Here is a 20,811-nt window from a genome sequence, read left to right as displayed (position 1 = left end):
ATACTGCTGCGCCCACCATTTCTGCGTCGTTACAATCGAGGAATCGAGGACTAGCAAGGTAGGTAACTGATCCAGACGACAAAGAAGACACAGCCCCGACTAGCGCGCCCAGGGGGAGCGAGATGCAAGAGGAGAGCGCAAACTGACTCAGCGCACCGGCAGCTTTGGGGGTGGGGGGGCGGGCGCTGCCTGGGGGCGATCCACGCCATGGAGCCTCGCCGACGAGCTGTTCGACGAAATGCGCAAGAGCTGTTCAACGAACTGACCTTAGCGGGCCCCTCGACCAAGGGCCAGCAGCCCAGCACAATGCATTTTGTCGGTAATGGATTTTCGATCTGCTTTGTCGCTTCGTTCGGTTCGGAAAGACCTTGTATATCTTTTTCTTTCGGTTTTTTTTGCGAGGGGAAGACCTTGTTTACCTTGACATATGTTGTATCCAGTTCTTGCAAAGTTAATTGCAGTGGAACCCCAAATAATACAGTAGAATCACAAGAACCAAACATGCATGAAATTTTATAGTGAAAGAATAAGGTGATAACGCTGTAAAAAATTTAAATCTCAAACTCGATTGTTGTCATGTGAGATATAAAATTGAAAATCAACAAATTGTGTACTTCGTCATAAGTTTTTTATCTTACAAAATATTAAGTTCAATCTAGAAAATATGCAGCGCTAGGGATTCATTTGCCTTGGATATTTTCGAACATGTCCGCCGGTCGCTTTGGAAGTACTTCGATGTATTTTTGTTGGGTCTGATCGTAAGAGATAACATCTTTGTTCAAATGGAATGACTCCGAACTGCTCATCGGTGTCTAGATATCGATGTATTTGGCCTTTTTGCTTCCCATGACTTCTTATTTACCTCAATCTTATCTGCAAGCATGGCACCAAATGAATGTGCTCTAAAGCAATCACTTTGCGGTGGAAATTTGGGTGAACAGTGAAGTGGCAGACCAATAGAGAGAATGCTTTGAGTGTGACTAATAGTTACCTAGCAATGGAAAATGAAGAGAAGTGAACATTTGAGTGTGACTGCTTTGCAGTATCAATGTTTATCCGTGCGAAGACACTTGGCTATATATTCAAAATAAAGAGAAACAAGGCATTTTAAGTGCTTTTAGTTTTGATTTAGCACATTAATTAAATTGCTGCACGTGCCCTGTGACGAGGACATCACTCATTTGGATGCACACAACACTTCTCTGCTGGACATTCAAGGTCCAATCACTAGAGCTCGTGCACGACAATTGAATTTAGAGATGAGCTTGTTCCTAAGCACTTCAACTTATAATTCTGAGAATAGATTGCTACCTAATGATTATATTGTTATTAGGAACCAAGGAGAGGACCAGGAGATGCATGGAAAAGGGCTTGGAGGCTTGGAGGTACACCAAGGGAGTGCAAGCCAAGTTGGAGACCCAATCCAAGTTGATTTCGAGTCCACCTCGAAGTCCAGGACAGTCTGCCTTAAATTTGACGCCCAGACCACATACGGAGTCGGATTTGGACGTTCTATATATATATGGTTGGAACCAGAATTTTATAAGGCTTTCAATGGCACCGGTTCCACCTTAAAATTTCTTCTGAGTCGACAGGAATCATCGAAACAAGTGGACGTCCAGAATCTGTCAGGGTGCTGCGTCACCATCTTTTGGGCTGCTGGCCCATGTATCGTGTTGGAGCCTGTTAGGGTTGCGTCGGACTTGCACGCCCCTAGCTCCTTTTTATTCAGTAGCCATCGCCACTTTAGGGTTTGAATTTTGCTTAGATTCAATCTGTCATCGAACAGTGTCACTGTTCATCAGTTTGCGAGACCCCAACTTGTGAGTTTAATCATTCATATACAAATTGGTTGCATTCTTCCTTGTTCTTGCTTGTGTTCTTCGATTCGCATGCAAGGATTAGCCTTCTTGGTGAGGTCGACCGAGCACTGCCGGTCGATAACCAAAGGAGACGTTGTGCTGTGATTGCGTGATTCGGAACGTGTTGTTCAAAAGCCGGATGGAATTGTGTAGCGACTCCACCAAATCAAGAGCTATCAGAACCTTTCGGAAGATTGGGAACCCTAGTCTACATCAAGTGGCATCTAGAGATAGGTTTACCATCAGGTTCATCTTACCCTTGTTAGATTTATTTTGCCTTCATCCTAGAGTGTATAGAAAAGCTAAAAAAAATTTATCTCCTTCCTAGACCGTGTTTAGCCGTTTGCATAATTCTGTTTCAGAGTCCGTAGTATTGAGTTTATATCCTAGTTCATGTCTTTGTTGCTGGTTTAGTTTATGTTTTAGTTCAGTTGTGTTTTCCTTTTCCACTGCCATCGTTTCCACATTTGTTTCCCCCACCCGATTCGCATCCGATTCCGATTCAACCACCAGCAAAACCTAATTCGAAGGGTCATCCTTAAAACGGGCATAACTTTTTGCTCGAAACTCCGATTGAGGTGATTTTTTTTCCCGGAAAGCTCTCGAAAAGTTGCACATACGATTCCCCCGCTACGCCGGGTGCGACGATCTCAAAAAAATTAAAAAAATCAGGAAGGCACTTGATTTGAGCTCCGAAGTTCCAACACCAGTTTTTCCAAATGCTCGCGAATTTCTACCGTTCACATCTTTTATCGGTTTGAGCTGATCCTTGGTGCTGTTCCTATTCTTGTGCCCCTGGTTGAGAAAAAATATAAAAAAACAAAAGAAAAAAATTTAATTCCTACTAGTGCTAAAATACAAAACAGGAGGCTTTCACCTATTGTTTATCATAGTGCTGCTGGATACTTGTTGACCTTGTCATTGCTATTCATCATATTCATCCTTGTGCCTTTCTTGTTGACACTACTGTTCTAAGGACATGAGTAGACCAGCAATTAAGGATTAGTAGCTTTGGACATGTATTCAGCATCACTATCTGTTATTGAATTGTGTTCCACTCACATATTTGGCCTTCCTATAGCTCCACATACAACTTCTAGATAATAGGTTTCTAACCCTTGCAATCGCAGAGCACGCCTCCCAGATATCCTTTGCCTTGCTGGTAAGATCCTTGTAAGAGCTTGGTAAGGTGTTTTCCTATTGCGGTGTTGATTGAGAGGCACCACTGTCCCTACGTAGTAGATTATTAGGGATAACCTTCACTGTTTGTTCGTGTTCTTATCTCGACAATGGCAGGTGATGATGGATGTGGCACCCCCAAAGACTTCCACGAGTGTGTGAGCCAAGATCAACTACGTGAGGCCATAGAGCAGGGGCAGCAGGTGATGACAAACACTATCACCTAGGCAATCACCGCCGCCATCAAGGACCTCAGGCTCCATGAATCCATTGAGCGCTTGGATAAATGGATATCCACTCTAACCGACAGGGTGGTTGCGTTGGAAACTCATCCCCCACCCAATGAAGATGAGGACATGGTCTATGATGTCCATGGTAAATAGATGAAGCAGCCACTAGAGACACGCGACTTCGACGTCGTCTACGCACCAACACCATAGGTATGGGTGGTAATCGTAACTGTGCTCCCGATGACCCTTATGCTAGGATTAAATTTAGTATACCTTCATTTTCTAGACATTATGATGCTGAGGGATATCTTGATTGGGAGATGACTGTCGAGCAGAAATTTAGTGCCCATCTTGTACCTGAACAACATATAGTTCGACAAGCCACTAGTGAATTTAATGATTTTGCTATCATTTGGTGGACTGGTTTAACTTCAGCGGGGCTTGCACCTACTACATGGGCAGAACTTAAGGTTGCTATGCGCGATAGATTTGCCCCCCTTCTTATCATAGAGATCTGCGTAAGAGCTTGATGCACTTAGAACAGGGAGATAAGTCTGTACAGGACTATTATGGTGAGATTCAAAAGGGTTTGATGCGTTGTGGCATAGTAGAGGGAACTGAGGATTCTATTGTCATTTTTACTCGGGTTTGCAGCGCGATATTCAGGACATAATGGATTATAAGGAGTTTAACACTATCAACCAGTTGTTTCAGTTGGCTATGTTTGCAGAAAAGGAGTTGTAGGGACGTGCTTTGCAGGGCATGAGCAAGGTTGGCACCACATACGCTCCGCGTTCGATGCCACCGTCCGGGCTAACCAGACCCTCATCCTTTCGGGCGCCTCCTCCAATGAGCAAGCGACCAGCAGATGCCGGAGTTGCTGCACCGCCTAAACCTTTGGATTCAGGTAAAAAGTCTTTCCAGGTTCCAGCAGGTGCATCCTTTGTGGCTTCTATAGGACGCACGACCGGACTTCAGTGCCATCGTTGCCTTGGTTCCGGCCATGTGCGGAAGGATTGCCCAAGTGAATGGGCATACATGGCTATAAACGATGGGTACATCAGCACCTCCGACATGGAAGATGACGCAGCAGAAGATGCTACTACAAAGGACGGTGATATCCTTGGTAGCGAGGACACGACGGCTTTTAGGAGCATCATCGTGCACCAAGTACTCAGCACGCAGTTACAACAACCAGAGAAGCTTCAACGCCATAATTTATTCCAGACTTTCTTCATCATCAACAATTGACGAGCACGTGTCATCATTGATGGAGGTAGCTGCAATAATTTGATGAGTTCAGATTTGGTTAAAAAGTTAGGCTTGACCACACGCCCCCAACCCCATCCATACCATCTTATGTGGTTTAATGATGCTAGAAAAGCTAAGGTAATCCATACTTGCAGAGTTTCATTTTTCATTGGTTCCTATGCTAGTTCTATTGATTGTGATGTGGTACCTATGGAAGCTTGTTCAATTTTATTGGATCTTCCTTGGGAATTTGATAATGATGCTACACACCATGGTCGAAGTAATACATACACTTTATGCATAAAGGAAAAAAATACTTTATTACCTTTGACCCCTGCTGAAATTGTACATGCTGATAAAGAACGAGCTGCTAGTTTGAATGGACTAATTCTAAAAATCAGCAAGTTGCTAAGTCTCTTTCCCCACCTAAAAAGGATAGAGAAATTAAATTGAAGGGGGTGTCATGCTGACCAGAAAATGTGACCTTGCTGAAATTTCTGCTGACGATGTTTGCTATGCTTTGGTGTGCACGCAAATCTTGTTTTCACTTGATAATATTGCTAGCTCGATAGCTCTTATTGCCACTAACCTTTTGCAGGAGTATGGGGACATTTTTCCATCTGAGATACCACTACCACCTATGAGAGGGATTGAGCATCAAATTGATTTGATTCCGGATGCAACTTTGCGAAACCGTGCTGCTTATAGAACCAACCCCGAGGAGACTAAGAAAATTCAGCGACGAGTTCAAGACCTTTTGGACCGCGGATATGTACGTGAAAGTCTTAGTCCTTGTGTCGTTCCTGTTCTTTTTTTCCTAAGAAAGATGGTATTTGGCGTATGTGTGTTGATTGTAGAGCTATCAATAATATTACTATTTGGTATCGTCATCCTATTCCTAGGCTAGACGACATGCTTGATGAGTTGTGTGGCTCTATCATTTTCACAAAAATTGACTTGTGTAGTGGCTACCACCAAATTTGAATGAAACTTGGAGATGAATGGAAAACAGCTTTTAAAACCAAATTCGGGTTGTATGAGTGGTTAGTAATGCCTTTCGGTTTAACTAATACACCTAGTACTTTCATGCGATTAATGAATGAGGTTTTGAGGGCTTTTATTGGTCAATTTGTGGTGGTTTACTTTGATGATATCTTGATTTATAGCAAGTCTTTGGATGAACATATGGATCACTTACATGCTGTTATTAATGCTTTACGAGATGCATGTTTATTTGCTAACCTTGAGAAGTGCATCTTTTGCACGGATCGAGTCTCTTTCCTTGGATATGTTGTAACTCCACAGGGAATTGAGGTGGATGAGACAAAAATTGAAGCCATAAAGAGCTAGCCGACTCCCCAATCCATCACACAGGTGAGGAGTTTTCTTTGTCTTGCAGGTTTCTATCGTCGCTTTGTCAAAGATTTCAACACCATCGCTGCACTGCTGCATGAGTTGACGAAGAAGAGTGTGGTGTTTCGTTGGGGACAAACACAAGAGGAGTCCTTTGTCACTTTGAAGGATAAGCTTACGCACGCGCCACTGCTGCAACTTCCAAATTTTGGTAAGACTTTTGAGCTTGAATGTGATGCTAGTAGAATTAGCATTGGTGGTGTTTTGATGCAAGATGGTAAGCTTGTTGAATACTTTAGCGAAAAATTGCATGGTCCTGTTCTAAATTACTCTACGTATGATAAGAAATTGTATGGTCTTGTACGTTCTTTAGAGACATGACATCATTATTTGTGGCCTAGGAAATTTATTATATATTCTGATCATGAATCGTTTAAGTACCTTCATTCTCAAAACAATCTGAACCATAGATATGCTAAATGGGTTGAGTTTATTGAGTCTTTTTCTTACATCATCACACATAAGAAAGGAAAGGATAATATAATTGCTGATGCTTCGTCTAGACTATATATCTCGTTGTCCCAACTTGATTGTCGGATTTTTGGACTTGAATCAATTAAAGAACAATATGCGCTTGACCCTGATTTTAAAGATGTCTTGCTGAATTGTAATAAGGGATGTACATGGAACAAGTTCATGGTCAATGATGGGTTTGTGTTTAGAGCTAACTGCTTGTGCACTCCAGTTGGTTTCGTTCGTCTTTTGTTGATGCAGGAAGCGCATGGAGGAGGATTGATGGGGCATTTTGGTGCTAAGAAGACGGAAGATATTTTGGCCTCACATTTCTTTTGGCCAAAGATGAGGAGAGACGTTGAGCAGTTCGTTAGTTGCTGCACTACATGTCAAAAAGCTAAGTCTCGATTGAATCCACATGGTTTGTACATATCTCTTCCTGTTCCTTCTATTCCATGGGCGGATATTTCTAAGGATTTTGTGTTGGGTTTGCCTTGGACTAAGAGGGGGAGGGATAGCATTTTTGTTGTGGTAGATCGATTTTCTAAGATGGCACATTTCATACCATATCATAAAAGTGATGATGCTGTCCATATTGCTGATCTCTTTTTCAAAGAGATTGTACGTTTGTATGGTATGCCTTCTACTACTATTGTTTTAGATCATGATGTAAAATTCTTGAGTTATTTTTGGTGAACTTTGTGGAACAAGTTGGGTACCAAATTATTATTTTCTACCACTTATCACCCACAAACATATGGACAAACGGAGGTGGCAAATCGCACCTTAGGCACCATATCGAGGGCTGTTTTGAAGAAGAATTTGAAAATGTGGGAAGAATGTTTGCCTCATGTGGAGTTTGCATACAATCGGGCAATACATTCTACAACCAAGGTAAGTCCTTTTTAGGTATTGTATGGATTCAACCTCCGTGCTCCTATTGATATTTTGCCTTTGCCTACTAGTGAAAGGATTCATAGTGATGCAAAAGAACGTGCTGATTTTATTTTACAAATGCATGAAACAACTAAGCACAACATTAAAAAGATGAATGAAAAGTATAGAATTGCTGGTAGTAAAGGTAGAAAGGAAGTTAAGCTTGAACCGGGTGATTTAGTTTAGTTGCATCTGAGAAAGGATAGATTTCCATATTTGAGAAGTCTAAGTTGATGCCTAGAGCTGATGGTCCTTTTAAAATAATTGAGAAGATTAATGATAATGCATATAAACTTGAGTTGCCTCCCGAGTTTGGGGTTAGTCCTACCTTTAACATTTCAGATCTGAAGCCTTACTTGGGAGAAGAAGATACGCTTGAGTCGAGGATGACTCCAATTCAAGATGGGGAGGATGATGAGGACATCACTCATTTGGATGCACACAACACTTCTCCGCTGGACATTCAAGGTCCAATCACTAGAGCTCGTGCACGACAATTGAATTTAGAGGTGAGCTCATTCCTAAGCACTTCAACTTATAATTTTGAGAATAGATTGCTACCTAATGATTATATTGTTATTAGGAACCAAGGAGAGGATCAGGAGATGCATGGAGAAGGGCTTGGAGGCTTGGAGGTACACCAAGGGAGTGCAAGCCAAGTTGGAGACCCAATCGACTTGGAGTCCACCTCGGAGTTCAGGAGCAGTCTGCCTTAAATTGGATGCCTAGGCCATATACGGAGTCGGATTTGGATGTTATATATATATGGTTGGAACTAGAATTTCATAAGGCTTCCAATGGCACAGGTCCCACCTCAAAATTCCTTCTGAGTCGACGGGAATTGTTGAAACAAGTGGACATCCAGAATCTGTCAGGGTGCTGCGTCACCATCTTTTGGGCCACTGGACAGTGTATCGTGTTGGAGCCTGTTAGGGTTGCGTCCAGAGGACTTGCACGCCCCTAACTCCTTTTTATTAAGTAGCCGTCGCCACTTTAGGGTTTGGGTTTTGCTTAGATTCAATCTGTCATCGAACAGTGTCGCCGTTCATCGATTTGTGAGATCCCAACTTGTGAGTTTAATTATTAATCTGCAAATTTGTTGCATTCTTCCTTGTTCTTGCTTTGTGTTCTTCGATTCATAGGCAAGAATTGGTCTTCTTGGCGAGGCCGACCGAGCACCGCCGGTCGATTACCAGAGGAGACGTTGTGCTGCGATTGCGGGATTCAGAACTTGTTGTTCAGAAGCCGGATCGAATTGTGTAGCGACTCCACCAAATCGAGAGCTATCAGAACCTTTCGGAAGATTGGGAACCCTAGTTTACATCACGTATTGTGTTGACACAACGTAGTAGCATGTACACAGAAGATAAGAAACTAGTAATATACGACTAGATATTATAATCTTTGATAAAAAAATACTTTGAAACTGTTGACCTTTTACAATCTTTGCGACACAATTGGCCATTATTTTTATATTATAATATATGGTTGCAATATCTAATAAACTTCTAAGAGTAGGAAAGTACCCTTCAAGACAAAAGCTACACAAAAGATTTTTATGTTTTTAAATCAAAAAATATTTTGAAATCTGTTGATGGTCAAAGTTTCAACTGTCTGGAATTTGGTGAAAACATCATGTATGTATGAGCTGAGGTAGTACTCAAATTGGTTATTACCTAACAGGGCACAAGTGAATAGTAAGACCCACATGCATGGTGTAAAATCCACTTAACATCGTATTTGTTCGATCGGGAGAAAATTTGTTATGTATGATTTTTACTACCCTCCGTGAAACCTCGTTGGTTCTGACACATTATTAGAATCCTTTGAATAAAATTATACGATCAGAGCTTAACAGTAGAAATATTTGACACCTTCATAATCTAATCATTTAATTAACAGTTTCACTGATTGGAATAGGTTACACTATAGACGCTAATGTTATGGAGCACGAACAGTTAGCAGTTAATCTATATTTGTTTTTTTTTGTACGCTTACCTTCATAATAAAATTATGAAGGTGTTATGGATCGGAACACCTTCATAATCTAAATTTGTTCTTTTTTGTACGCTTACTCAGGAAGTTACTTGTTATGATATTTTGGGACCAGCTGGTAGGACAGCCACAGTTAGCAGCGGATTTGGATTCACCGAAATTAACAGAAACATTTGGATGATAATCGAGAAAACGACTCAATCCCAGCAGACAGAGCTAGACTTTCATCACCATTATTCATCCCATTGGGCAGTTAGGCACATAAAAATCATGACGCTAGACAGAGCTAGACTTTCATCATTGCTCTTTTTTCTTGGCACCATTATCTTACCTTTACTTTATCACGTACTCACAAGGTATCTAATTAACTAAGCTAAGCTTTCTTTTTGAAACGAACAGGCAGGAGAGCTGTCTATTATATTGATAAAGAAGAAGTTAGACAATCCAGATTGGGCAACACAAACCAACAACAGCAACGAAAGGGGCAACAAGGCAACTACTAGGGCTAAACTACCAACAGATAATCTCGAAACCACCAATACGAAGCAATGCCAAAAGACACAACAAAATAAAGCTTAACGAAGAGGCAAGGAAGACACAACAAAATAAAGCTAAACGAAGAGGCGAGGATGTCCTCGCCACAACATCCTAGAAGTCAAAACCTTTCAAACGCATTATTGACTAGTAGGTCTGGTGGCACCAATTTCTTCAAACAGTCAGTACAGTTTTAAATTGCATCCTCATCAAGCTTCCGGTCATCTCTAATAATGCCTAAGTCTTTGAGCACCTTGCGTTGGGCAAGACGGGCACTTCGACGAAGCCATAATCTGTCAAAAGACACTACAGCAGAAAATATTTTTAGGGATGGGTAAAACAATATTTGTAGGGGTGGGCGCGATATCCGTCTCTGCTTCTCGCAGCTACAAATGCTGTTTATAGGGGCGGGTAACGCGACCGCTCCTGGAAATATAGAAATGTATTTCCAGGGGCGGATCACCCCTGAAAACCAATTTTTAGGGGCGGGTGAGCCCATGATACGCCCCTGTAAATTTTGCAGGGGCGGGTCACGGGCTCACCCGCCCCCTGAAAACGGATTTCCAGGGATGGGTGAGGACATGACCCACCCTTGGAAATGGGTTTCCCGTCCAAAATTGATTTGAATTTAAATTTTTCAAATCCATTTTCCGTTACTTTTTAGAATTTTGTTTCCCGCCAATTTTGACCTATCAAGCTAGTGCGCGATCGAATGTCATAGTGACCGACATGGAATATGTTTCATAAATATAAATAATTATGCATACAAAATTAAATTATGTAGACGTATATTGTCATAGTGCATCATTAGAGTACATCATCAAAGTATGTATAGAATACATGTTTGTGTCCTATTCCCCCGATTAACGCTACTGGAGCCGGCACGGAGGTGCAGAGCGTCCCACTGACGAAGACCTTCGTATTTTTTGTCAATTGCAAATTCATGTTTAGGGTGAACAAAATACCCCTTACATGGACCACTTCGTGCAAAATGAAACGGCATAAATCGGTGACTACATTGAGAAGTTGTTGCTCATGGAGTTGCTCCTCGTGTCTTCTCGGCTAAATCTGCGATTCAAAAATCCATGGAAAAATTAAGCTAAATGTTAGAGACACGCAAAAATAATATGCACTTATGCATCTATCCCTAACAAAGAGTAGCCCCTTGCACATTCGGGATCAGTTGTATATCTCCAGAGCCCCTCATATGCTCGCACATGTAGTACCCACGGTACACGGAACCTGCAGGATGCTTGTGGTAAGGGAAGTTTGTGCATATTCTCATTTCTTCTTTTATGTCGGGGGGATGAATTCCTCCTTTGTAAATGTAGTGCTTGTAGACCCTGTTTTTAAAAAAAAGAAATAAGAATTTAGTTTATATATGTACTTTTTTAGAAGATTTAGCATAATGTACATGCAGAACCTAAGAATTTTGCTAACATGTTGAGGATGGATATGAATTCTTTGTATCTGCTCTTATCCCAATCAGTAGAGTCCAATAGGAGCATTTTTCTAAGCTTTGGTTGTAGCATAAAAGCAATCCAGTAATTTCTGCAAAAATATTATATACAATTTCTCAGGCATTTATTCGAAGCAAGTGCATATTATAACAAATGATTGAAAGTACACTCACTTGACATTATATGGTGCCCATATGACATCCTTGTCTTGCCATTGTTGCATCTGAAGTGATATATAAACCTCCAACCCTCTTTATCATCTTTTGGTGTTCTTTTACTTGTTTTGCTTGTTTTTCTTTGCGCATTTCACACTTGCTTAGCACATCATGGTCGTCCTTCCACCACATTGGCCGGAGATGCCTAGACTCGCAAATAGCTTTAGGGTCAAGGAACGCGATCTTACATTTTAGAACATCCACTTATCTTTGTTGCATCCTGTAGAATAAAATGTATCACAATTAATTAGATATGCATATATAATATTGTAGCCCATAGCATATAAGATATTAGTTTCGATGCGACACTTACATGCACCAGAGTCTAACCATTTCTATGCTTAGTTCTTTGAGACGGAACATGTTCTGGATGTCTTCAAAATCAAACATGATATCGGTGACGCCTTTATCTTTTGCTCCAAAAATATCTGGGTCATACCGAGCCCATATGCCTGAGAGCCCTAGTCTACATGCCCTCATGTACCAACTATGCATCCTTTGCATGTCATTTGGAACCCCCTCTATCATAAAGTCGGGTAGAAATGGTTTGCCATACTCAAAATTCACCGGACAATCCGGTAATTCTTGTATATCATCGATCCCAACAACCAGATGGTGCTCCGAGTCAGTGCGGGCAAGGAAAAGCCCGGTCGTCTGCTGGCTCTAAAATCTAAATCATGCTTTGACTTATCCTTTGACCCTAGCTTCTTGTTTGCGGCGTGCCATATGTCTACAATCTCCAACCCTTCCTTCTCGTAAGACCGTATCACTCATGGCGTAAACAATTGCGGTTTTTTGTGGTGCTGGCGAAGCCAGTGCCATGTGCTCTCGCGGTGGTGATGCCGGAGCCTGTGGTGATGCTAGAGCCGGTGGTGGTGATCGAGCATCCAGATCAGCCGGTGGTGATGGCTCTCGTGGTCGTGGAGATGGCGGAGCCGGTGGTGATAGTGGGGCCAGTGGTGACGATGGCTCTGGTGATGGTGGATCCGGTGGTGATGCCTCTCATGGTGGTGGTGGAGATGGCGGGGTCAGTAGAATAAGATCTGGTGCTGCCCCCTCTTGTTGTTTTTGTGGTGGTGGCGAGGTATGATCCGGAGCAACCAAAGGTTGAGGACCAACCAGTATGATATCTCGTTTATGCCACAGAATGGTACTGCCGATGGATTCTCCAAGGCAATTCTTCCCATCTGTAGTGGGGATGTCTATCTCGCTGTCGTCATAGCTTGATTTCAAGAGTTGCTCCACATGTACACATGCATATAGGTGCAGGATCGGTTTTCCCTCAAATAAACCCCCAACCGGATCCACATGGGCCTTGGCAACTTCTTTTGTCTTCCCAGCTCTGCCGATCGAATAGAGCAACAAGCATGAGTAGTACTTGTTATGCAATCAACCGGGTATGGTTGTGTTATGGTAGAGGTGACACTGCTCTGAGCACATGCTGTATTCGCTTAATTGGGCAATACCAAAGGGGGCATCATCACCATCTGTTGCTACCCCACCTCTTGCGACGGGTTAATCCGTAATAGCCCAGACCGCTGCTGCTCCACCATTTTTGCTTGGAATAATTCCTTAAACTTAGCTTCTACTGCTCTCTGCCGCTTCTTTCATTTCTTCCTTGTAGCGTCATGCCTCCTGTAGCTAGCCCGGTCCTTTGGGAACCCATCCCTGATGGTCAACTTAGAGGACACGCCTCTGGTGGGGCCTCCATGCTCTTTGGACCCAATGGCTATAGTAAGGACATCCTTGTTCCTCTTGGCTTTGAACTTTCCTTGCTTCTGAAGCTCGGTAAGTTCGTACATTTTTTTGTGCCACCACTTTAGTCTCAAGTTGTCAAACTTAGGCTTGCCATCCACTATCTTAGGCTTCCTTGCTTGAAGCCAGAAATAGCCATGTTCGTCAAAGCCTTCAAAAGTGTCGGGTTGCCCGGCGGCTATTGCAGCCTCTCTTTCACGCCGCCACTGATCGACCTGCCTTTGTATCTGTTGGGTATTTTAACGACTGCGAATAAATCTGCAAGCGCACGGATACTATTGTAGTTTTCACCTGAGAGTATTCAAGGGTATCGAATCCATAGGGAATGTGTGTTCACTAACTTCTAACTAGTCGGTCAAGGACACACCAAGATAAGTGGCGTGGATGGAGAGGCTTCCTGAGGTAGTACTAGAGATGAGTTAAAGGTCGATCTCTCGGGTAGAATACTCGCTTCGGGCACCGGCTTACCCCTGAAATGGTCAAGAGACTCCGACCAATGGCTTTACGCTATATCCGAACGTGGAGGTTTACAAAGGACCAACTTGGCTGTCACCACCTGCGGCCTGCCTCTACAAACTATGGCCCTTAGCCTAGACACCAAGTCTATGCTACTGATTACTACTGTAGTCTGACTACGCCTGGTACCCCATAGCAAACTATGGCACTCTGTATAAATACAGAGTGACGAACCCACGAGTAAGAGAACTGATCTCACTCAAGAATTAGTACTATGCACGATAGGAATCACAAATACTCACATGCTTTACTCAGAAAGAAGCCAGTATCCATACACGTACAAGCTTGGAGAAGAGCACCGACAAGCCCAGCACTTCCCCGAGCTAATCCTCGCTCTCCTCCTACTCTAAGCACTAGCTAGGCAGCGCTTTGCCATTGCAATGAGGCCCTAATTCTACTCTTTGATGGTGTGTGTGAATGAGGGGGGAGGAGGCCTCCTTTTATAGCCTCCAAGGGCAGTTCCCGCCATCCCTCCATATGGAAACCTTAGCCACGGCCTTGAGGAAGAGTAGGGGGCACTCCATGTCAAATTGTATTTGGACAGGAACTCATCTAGGTTCGGCCGACCCCTAGGTTCGGCCGAACCCAGGTGGAGCTGCCCCAGCTTCGCCTTCCTCTGGCTGACTGCCATGTGGGCCCTAATGACAATCCTAAGTGATTTCTGCCTTGGTGCTCCCATTTGGTCTGTCAAGTGGGCCCTAAGTGTGACGTAGGATGGGATCTTCTATGTGTTTCTCCTATGTTCACTCGTGTTTTCCTTCGTGTTTCACTTGTGGGTGCCTGCAAATCATAATTCACCAAAACTCATGGAACCAATTAGATTCAAGCCCTATAACTAAGTTTGGTGATTGTTTTATTATTCAAAGCTACAGGAGTTGACGGTTGAAATTCTGACTTAAGCACCATCAACAACACCCCCACACTTAGCCCTTTGCTCATCCTCAAGTGAAGGAGCAAGGACTAAGGTGAAACATAACCTTACCTTGCACTTGTGAACTTTAAAGTGTCAATCATATCATCTTGGATAGTTGAGGAATGGAACGGTCTTGAATCAAATCACCTCAACTCCTTATGTCAAGTATCTTGGGATTTTTTTAATGAGTTTTCAAAACAAACCTTGCTTAGCTCCTCATTTGATTCTCTCAGGTCACTCAAAGTGTATATATCCTCATGAAGGAATTTGACTTGCCTTTTCTTCATCCTACTTCTAATGGTGACTATATATGGAGCTTAGGGTAGGTATGAAGGAAAAGGCATACTTGCATCACATATATTGCAAAGTCAAAAACCGGATCCAAGAAGGAAAATAAGCCATACAATCAGATCAAGATGTGCACGTGTATGGATGTAGTGGACGGTAAATGGTGGATGAAAACTCCTTTTGTATGATCTTCTCCCTTTGTAAATCTTTTTGTCAACATGGCTATATATATAATTTTTCTCTTCTTCTTTTTTTTCTTGGACCTTCATGTGTCCAACTTTTTTTTTCTGGATAGCCCATGCCTCTCTTGTAATAATAGATGGAGAGAGAGACCAACACAAAGTGTGGACCTTTTATTTTGTGGGATGGATGGATGGTACAATGCTAACTCTCGTTTGGGCATAGCAAGGGGTATATGGTGTGCATGTGAATCTTGATCATGAAAGCATGAAAAGAATTCTTCCAACACAACAATTTGACAAAGCTCAATGCAAAGACAAGCAGCATATGTGTATAGGGTTTTCGATATATCTCATCATATGGCTTTTGTAGGACTTTGGCATATCAAAGGGGAGCTTTAGAAAGTTTTTTTCAAATTTTCAAACAAAGTTCCCAAGCACTTAAACAGTAAGAGTGAAGATCATATCATCGAATCATATCACACTCATCAAATACTTAGATGGGCATGCTGTCCTAAAGATAATTGTTCACAAGTATCAAGATGATAAGCATGGAATATAACTTATGCAAGCCAACCATAGAAAGTATGTAGAGCAGGTGGAGTGTGTTGATTCATTTTATTTGAGCTTGATTTAAAGGATCAGATTTAAAACTCATAGACTCATGAACCAAGGAGAGTGAGGCTTGGGGTTGCACACCTTCACTGTGTGTAGGTGATCCGGGGGTCAGGCGACCCCCCCCCCCACACTTATTCTTCTGCCTGCAATTTATTAGGGAACAAAGCAAAACAAAAAGGAGCCTTGGAAGATAAGGGTTGTCTTCCCCATTTATTTTGAAAGTTGATTTTAAGGCTAGGTTTCTTCGATGAAGTTAATCACATCATACTCTTTATTATCGGGTTTGAGGAAGATTTTTAAACGATGACCGTTTTACCTTGAAGGTCCTACCTCCGTCATCTTGTTGAGTGATTGCTCCACGTGGCACGATGTTGATGATGGTGTACGGTCCTTCCCATTTGCTTCGAAGCTTCCCATGTTTGAATAACATAACCCTGGAATTAAAGAGCAATACCTTATCTCCTGATTTGAACTCTTTTTGCTTGATCCTTTTATCGTGCCACTGCTTGGTCTACTCTTTGTAGATCTTAGCACTATGGTATGCTTTGTTCCTCCATTCTTCCAGCTCTAATAGTTGTTACTTCCTGTGCATTCCGGTTTTCTTAAAGTCCATGTTGAATTTCTGGATTGCCCAGTGCGCCTTGTGTTCTAGCTTAACAGGGAAGTGGCATATTTTCCCATATACTAGCTGATAGGGTGACATGCCTAACGATGTTTTGTAGGCAGTTTGATATGCCCAAAGTGCATCAGGCAGCTTTGTCTTCCTTGATTTCCCCTTCTCTTGTACTGCCTTCTGGAGAATGTTCTTGATCTGTTTATTCGATGTTTCTGCTTGGCCATTTGTTTGGGGATGATATGGAGTTGCAATATTGTGCTCTGCTCCAATCTCTTTTAGGAAGTTTCGCAAGGTCTTATCAATGAAGTGGAACCCTCTATCACTTATCACCATCCTTCGTGTCCCAAAACAAGAGAAGATGACCTCTTGGAACATCCTTCGAGCATGCTTGGAGTCGGCAGCATGGCATGGCATTACTTCTACCCATTTGGACACATAATCAACTGCCACTAGGATGTATTCGCTGTCATAGGACTTTGGGAAAGATCCCATGAAGTCAATGCCCTATACGTCAAATAGTTCTATCTAGAGGTTGTTCTGTAGGGGCATTGCATCTCGTGCGGTGATTCCTTCATGCTGCTGGCATCTTCGACATTTCTGAATAAAGTCTTTGGTGTCTTCATACATGGTTGGCCAAAAGAATCTGCTTTGCCAGATCTTCGCTTGCATACAAAATACACCATAGTGTCCCCCCATATGGTGTTGCATGGCATTTCTCAATGATCCTCATTCCTTCGATTGTGGGTACACATCTTCTTAGCAAGCCGTCAGAATAAACAATGTTGAGGTACGGATCATGCCACAGGTGGCGTCTACTTTCGTAGATCAGCTTCTTTTTGTTTTCTCCTGGTGGTACAAATCCTGCAACCATAAAGTTCACAATATTTGCATACTAGGGGGTGGAATCCGTTACCTTCAGTAGCATGTCATCATGGAGGAAGTCATTTATCGGTAGCTCCTGCATGTTAGTGAAATGCGTACGGGACAAATGATCTACAACAGAATTTTCTCTCCTTTTTTATCTTTTATTTCGAGGTCAAATTCTTGGAGTAGAAGGATCCGTCGTATCAAGCGAGGTTTAGCATCTTTCTTAGTGAGCAAATATTTCAAGGCAGCATGATCAGTGTAAACAACGATCTTGGCTCCTACTAAGTAAGATCTAAACTTGTCCATAGCAAAGACAACAGCAAGGAGCTCTTTTTCAGTGGTAGCATATTTTAGTTGAGCTCCTGACAAAGTCTTGCTAGCATAATTGATCGCATGATGCTTCTTATCCTTAGTTTGGCCGAGGATGGCCCCTACGGCAAAGTCACAGGCATCACACATGATCTCAAATGGGAGCATCCAATTTAGGGGTTGGATGATTGGTGCTAAGATGAGTGCCTTCTTAAGAGTATGAAAGGCAGCAAGGCACTCATCGGTGAAGTTGAAGGGTGCATCCTTAGCTAAGAGGCTCATGAGGGGTCTAGCGATTTGAGAAAAGTCTTTGAGGAAACGGCGATAGAACCCAGCGTGGCCTAGGAAGCTACGGATTCCCTTGACATTTATAGGAGGTGGAAGTTTTTCTATTACTTCAATCTTGGCTCGGTCCACATCTATCCCTTGTTCAGAAACAAGGTGCCCTATGACAATGCCCTCACTGACCATGAAATGGCACTTTTTCCCAATTAAGCACCAAATCTTTTTCATTGCATTGTTGTAAGACCTTATCTAAATTCTCAAGGCAATGATCGAAGGTTTTCCCATAGATGGAGAAGTCATCCATGAAAACTTCCATGATCTCCCCAATCATGTCTGAGAAAATAGACATCATGCACCTTTGGAACAAAGCGGGTGCATTACACAACCCGAATGACATCCTACGATAGGCGTACGTTCCATAAGGGCATGTGAATGTGGTCTTACTTTGATCATTGTGATGGATGGGGATTTGATGATAACCGGAATACCCATCAAGGAAACAGAAGAAGGAATGATTTGCAAGCCATTCCAACATTTCATCAATGAAGGGTAGCAGGAAATGATCCTTCTTTGTAGCCTTATTGAGTTTCCTATAGTCAATGCACATCCTCCACCCAGTGGGGAGACATTGAGCGATCAGCTCATTTTTATGGTGAGGAACGACCGTCAACCCTCCCTTCTTAGGCACTACCTGAACGGGACTAACCCACTCACTATACAGCACGGGGTCGATAACCCTAGTGTGTAGGAGTTTCAGGACCTCCTTCTTAACAACATCCCTCATCGTGTTGTTCAACCTCCTTTGAGGTTCCCTAGAAGGTGTGATAGCAGGATCCAAGGGAATGCGATGGGTACAAAGAGTTGGGTTAATTCCCTTGAGATCTTGGAGGGAATATACCAGAACGGTTTGATGTTTCTCTAGGACGGTGATGAGTCTCGAGCATTCTTCTTCTAAGAGTTTGCCACTGGAGGAAGGCATAACGAAGGCCTGCGGGTAAAGTTTTTAACTCGATTGGAGGTCTAGGGGGAGTCTCGAACTCAGATATATCTATGGGTTCGGCAGGATCATCCTCCTCCTCGATGAACTTTTCAGCATCTTTTTGAAGGAGGGATTCTGGTGAGTCAACAGGGAGAATTCCTGTTACCTCCATGATCAGTTTAGAGTCAAGGGAAGGTTCGGCCATGGAGTTTGTGGCTCTAGAGATCTTGATAGAAAAGGTTTCCTTCCCCAAATGGACATCGAGCTTACTATGAGCTGGAGCATCCACAAGCAATTTCTTGATAGGGTGCTCGATCATGAGATCAAAGTCTTGGACATCGAAGACATGAAAATCAAGGATTACTTCGACTTCTTCATGTCTAACAGTTAAGTTCTGCAAAATCCCAAGTCCTTCTAGGATTTTTCTAGAGGAAGTCTGGAAGGTTTTGTCAGTTTGAACCAACGGTTCGTCTCCCAGAAGGTAGAACGCTTATTCGCTAGAGATGATGTTGTCTTTGACAGTAGGACTACAGAGGACGTCTACCGGGGTTCGTCTTATGGTGCAGGGAATGGTTGAAGGAGGGGAGCTGATTCGGAGGACTTCTGACCATTGCTCCAGTTCACTCAACCACTCACTGGTCATAATGGCCGTCAGTTTCTTAACATTTTCCCTAAGAAATGTGGCTTCTATAGGGTCCGTGGAAGGGATGGGAACCGACGGTTTCCTCATGCAGAGATAATAAGAGGTGTTTCCAAAATCTTCAAAAAGATCATGCTAGAATTCAAAAGGGAGCTCTGGAGGATGAATTTCTTCTTTTTTAGGAACTCGTGGTTCGGGAGAGGGTTCTAGGGCTGAATCTAAGGATGTGGATGGTGAAAGATCAGATTCGGCTGCTAGAACATCCTCATGGCTTGACGTATGCTCTTCTCGGGAGGATATGGACATAGCTACAAAGGAGGTGTTCTCGGTGATACGATCTAGGATTTTCCTAACTTCAGATGGAGTTTTGTGGGCAAAAGACCCTCCAGCGGTAACGTCAAGGTGAAGGGTGGATTCCATGTCGAGTCCCACGTAAAAATGTTGAAGCAACACATGATCGGGTATCGACAGGTTAGGGCCGGGCTTTACTAAAAGTTAAAATCTGGCCCAAGCTGCACCTATGGATTCCTTCTCATTCTGCTAAAAGCAGAGGATATCCCTTCATAGGGCGACGACACGGGACTGGGGGAAGAATGAGAGACAAAACTTGTCTCTAAGTTCATCCCAGCTTCTGTTCACACTCCCTACGGTATGCGTGTACCATTGTCTCGCCTTCTCTAAAAGAGAAAAGGGAAACAACTTCCACTTGAGGGTATCGTGTGACATGTGTATGATGGCACGACATGAACACACTTGCTCAAACTCTCGCAGATGATGGTATGGGTTTTCGCTATCTAACCCGGAGAAGGAAGATTCCTGAACCAAAGCAATAAGTTCGGGGCTGAGTTCATAGCTGGATGTAAGAATTAGGTGTTCAGATGGTGGTGGCTCTAAGAACTTGCCCCTAGAAGCAGAGAAGCTTTGGATAGAGGATTGCTCCATGATAGCAGGGGTGAAGGTAGATGCAAGATAAAATAGAAGATATGATTTTTTTTGAAAAGATAAAGATACAAGGACGACTAGGTAAGAAGAAAGATACAACAACCGTTCCCCGGCAAAGGCACCAGAAAGCTTGTTGGCTATTTTAACGACTACGAATAAATCCGCAAGCGCATGGATACCTTCGTAGCTTTCACCTGAGAGTTTTCAAGGGTATCGAATCCACAGGGAACATGTGTGCACTAACTTCTAACTAGTCGGTCCAAGGACACACCAAGATAAGTGGCGAGGATGGAGAGGATTTTTGAGGTAGTACTAGAGATGAGTTAAAGGTTGATCTCTCGGGCAGAATACTCGTTTCGGGCATCGCCTTACCCTT

This window comes from Panicum hallii, chromosome 2 (assembly GCF_002211085.1).
Source record: "Panicum hallii strain FIL2 chromosome 2, PHallii_v3.1, whole genome shotgun sequence".
Taxonomy (NCBI): domain Eukaryota; kingdom Viridiplantae; phylum Streptophyta; class Magnoliopsida; order Poales; family Poaceae; genus Panicum; species Panicum hallii.
This window is presented reverse-complemented; position numbering follows the sequence as displayed.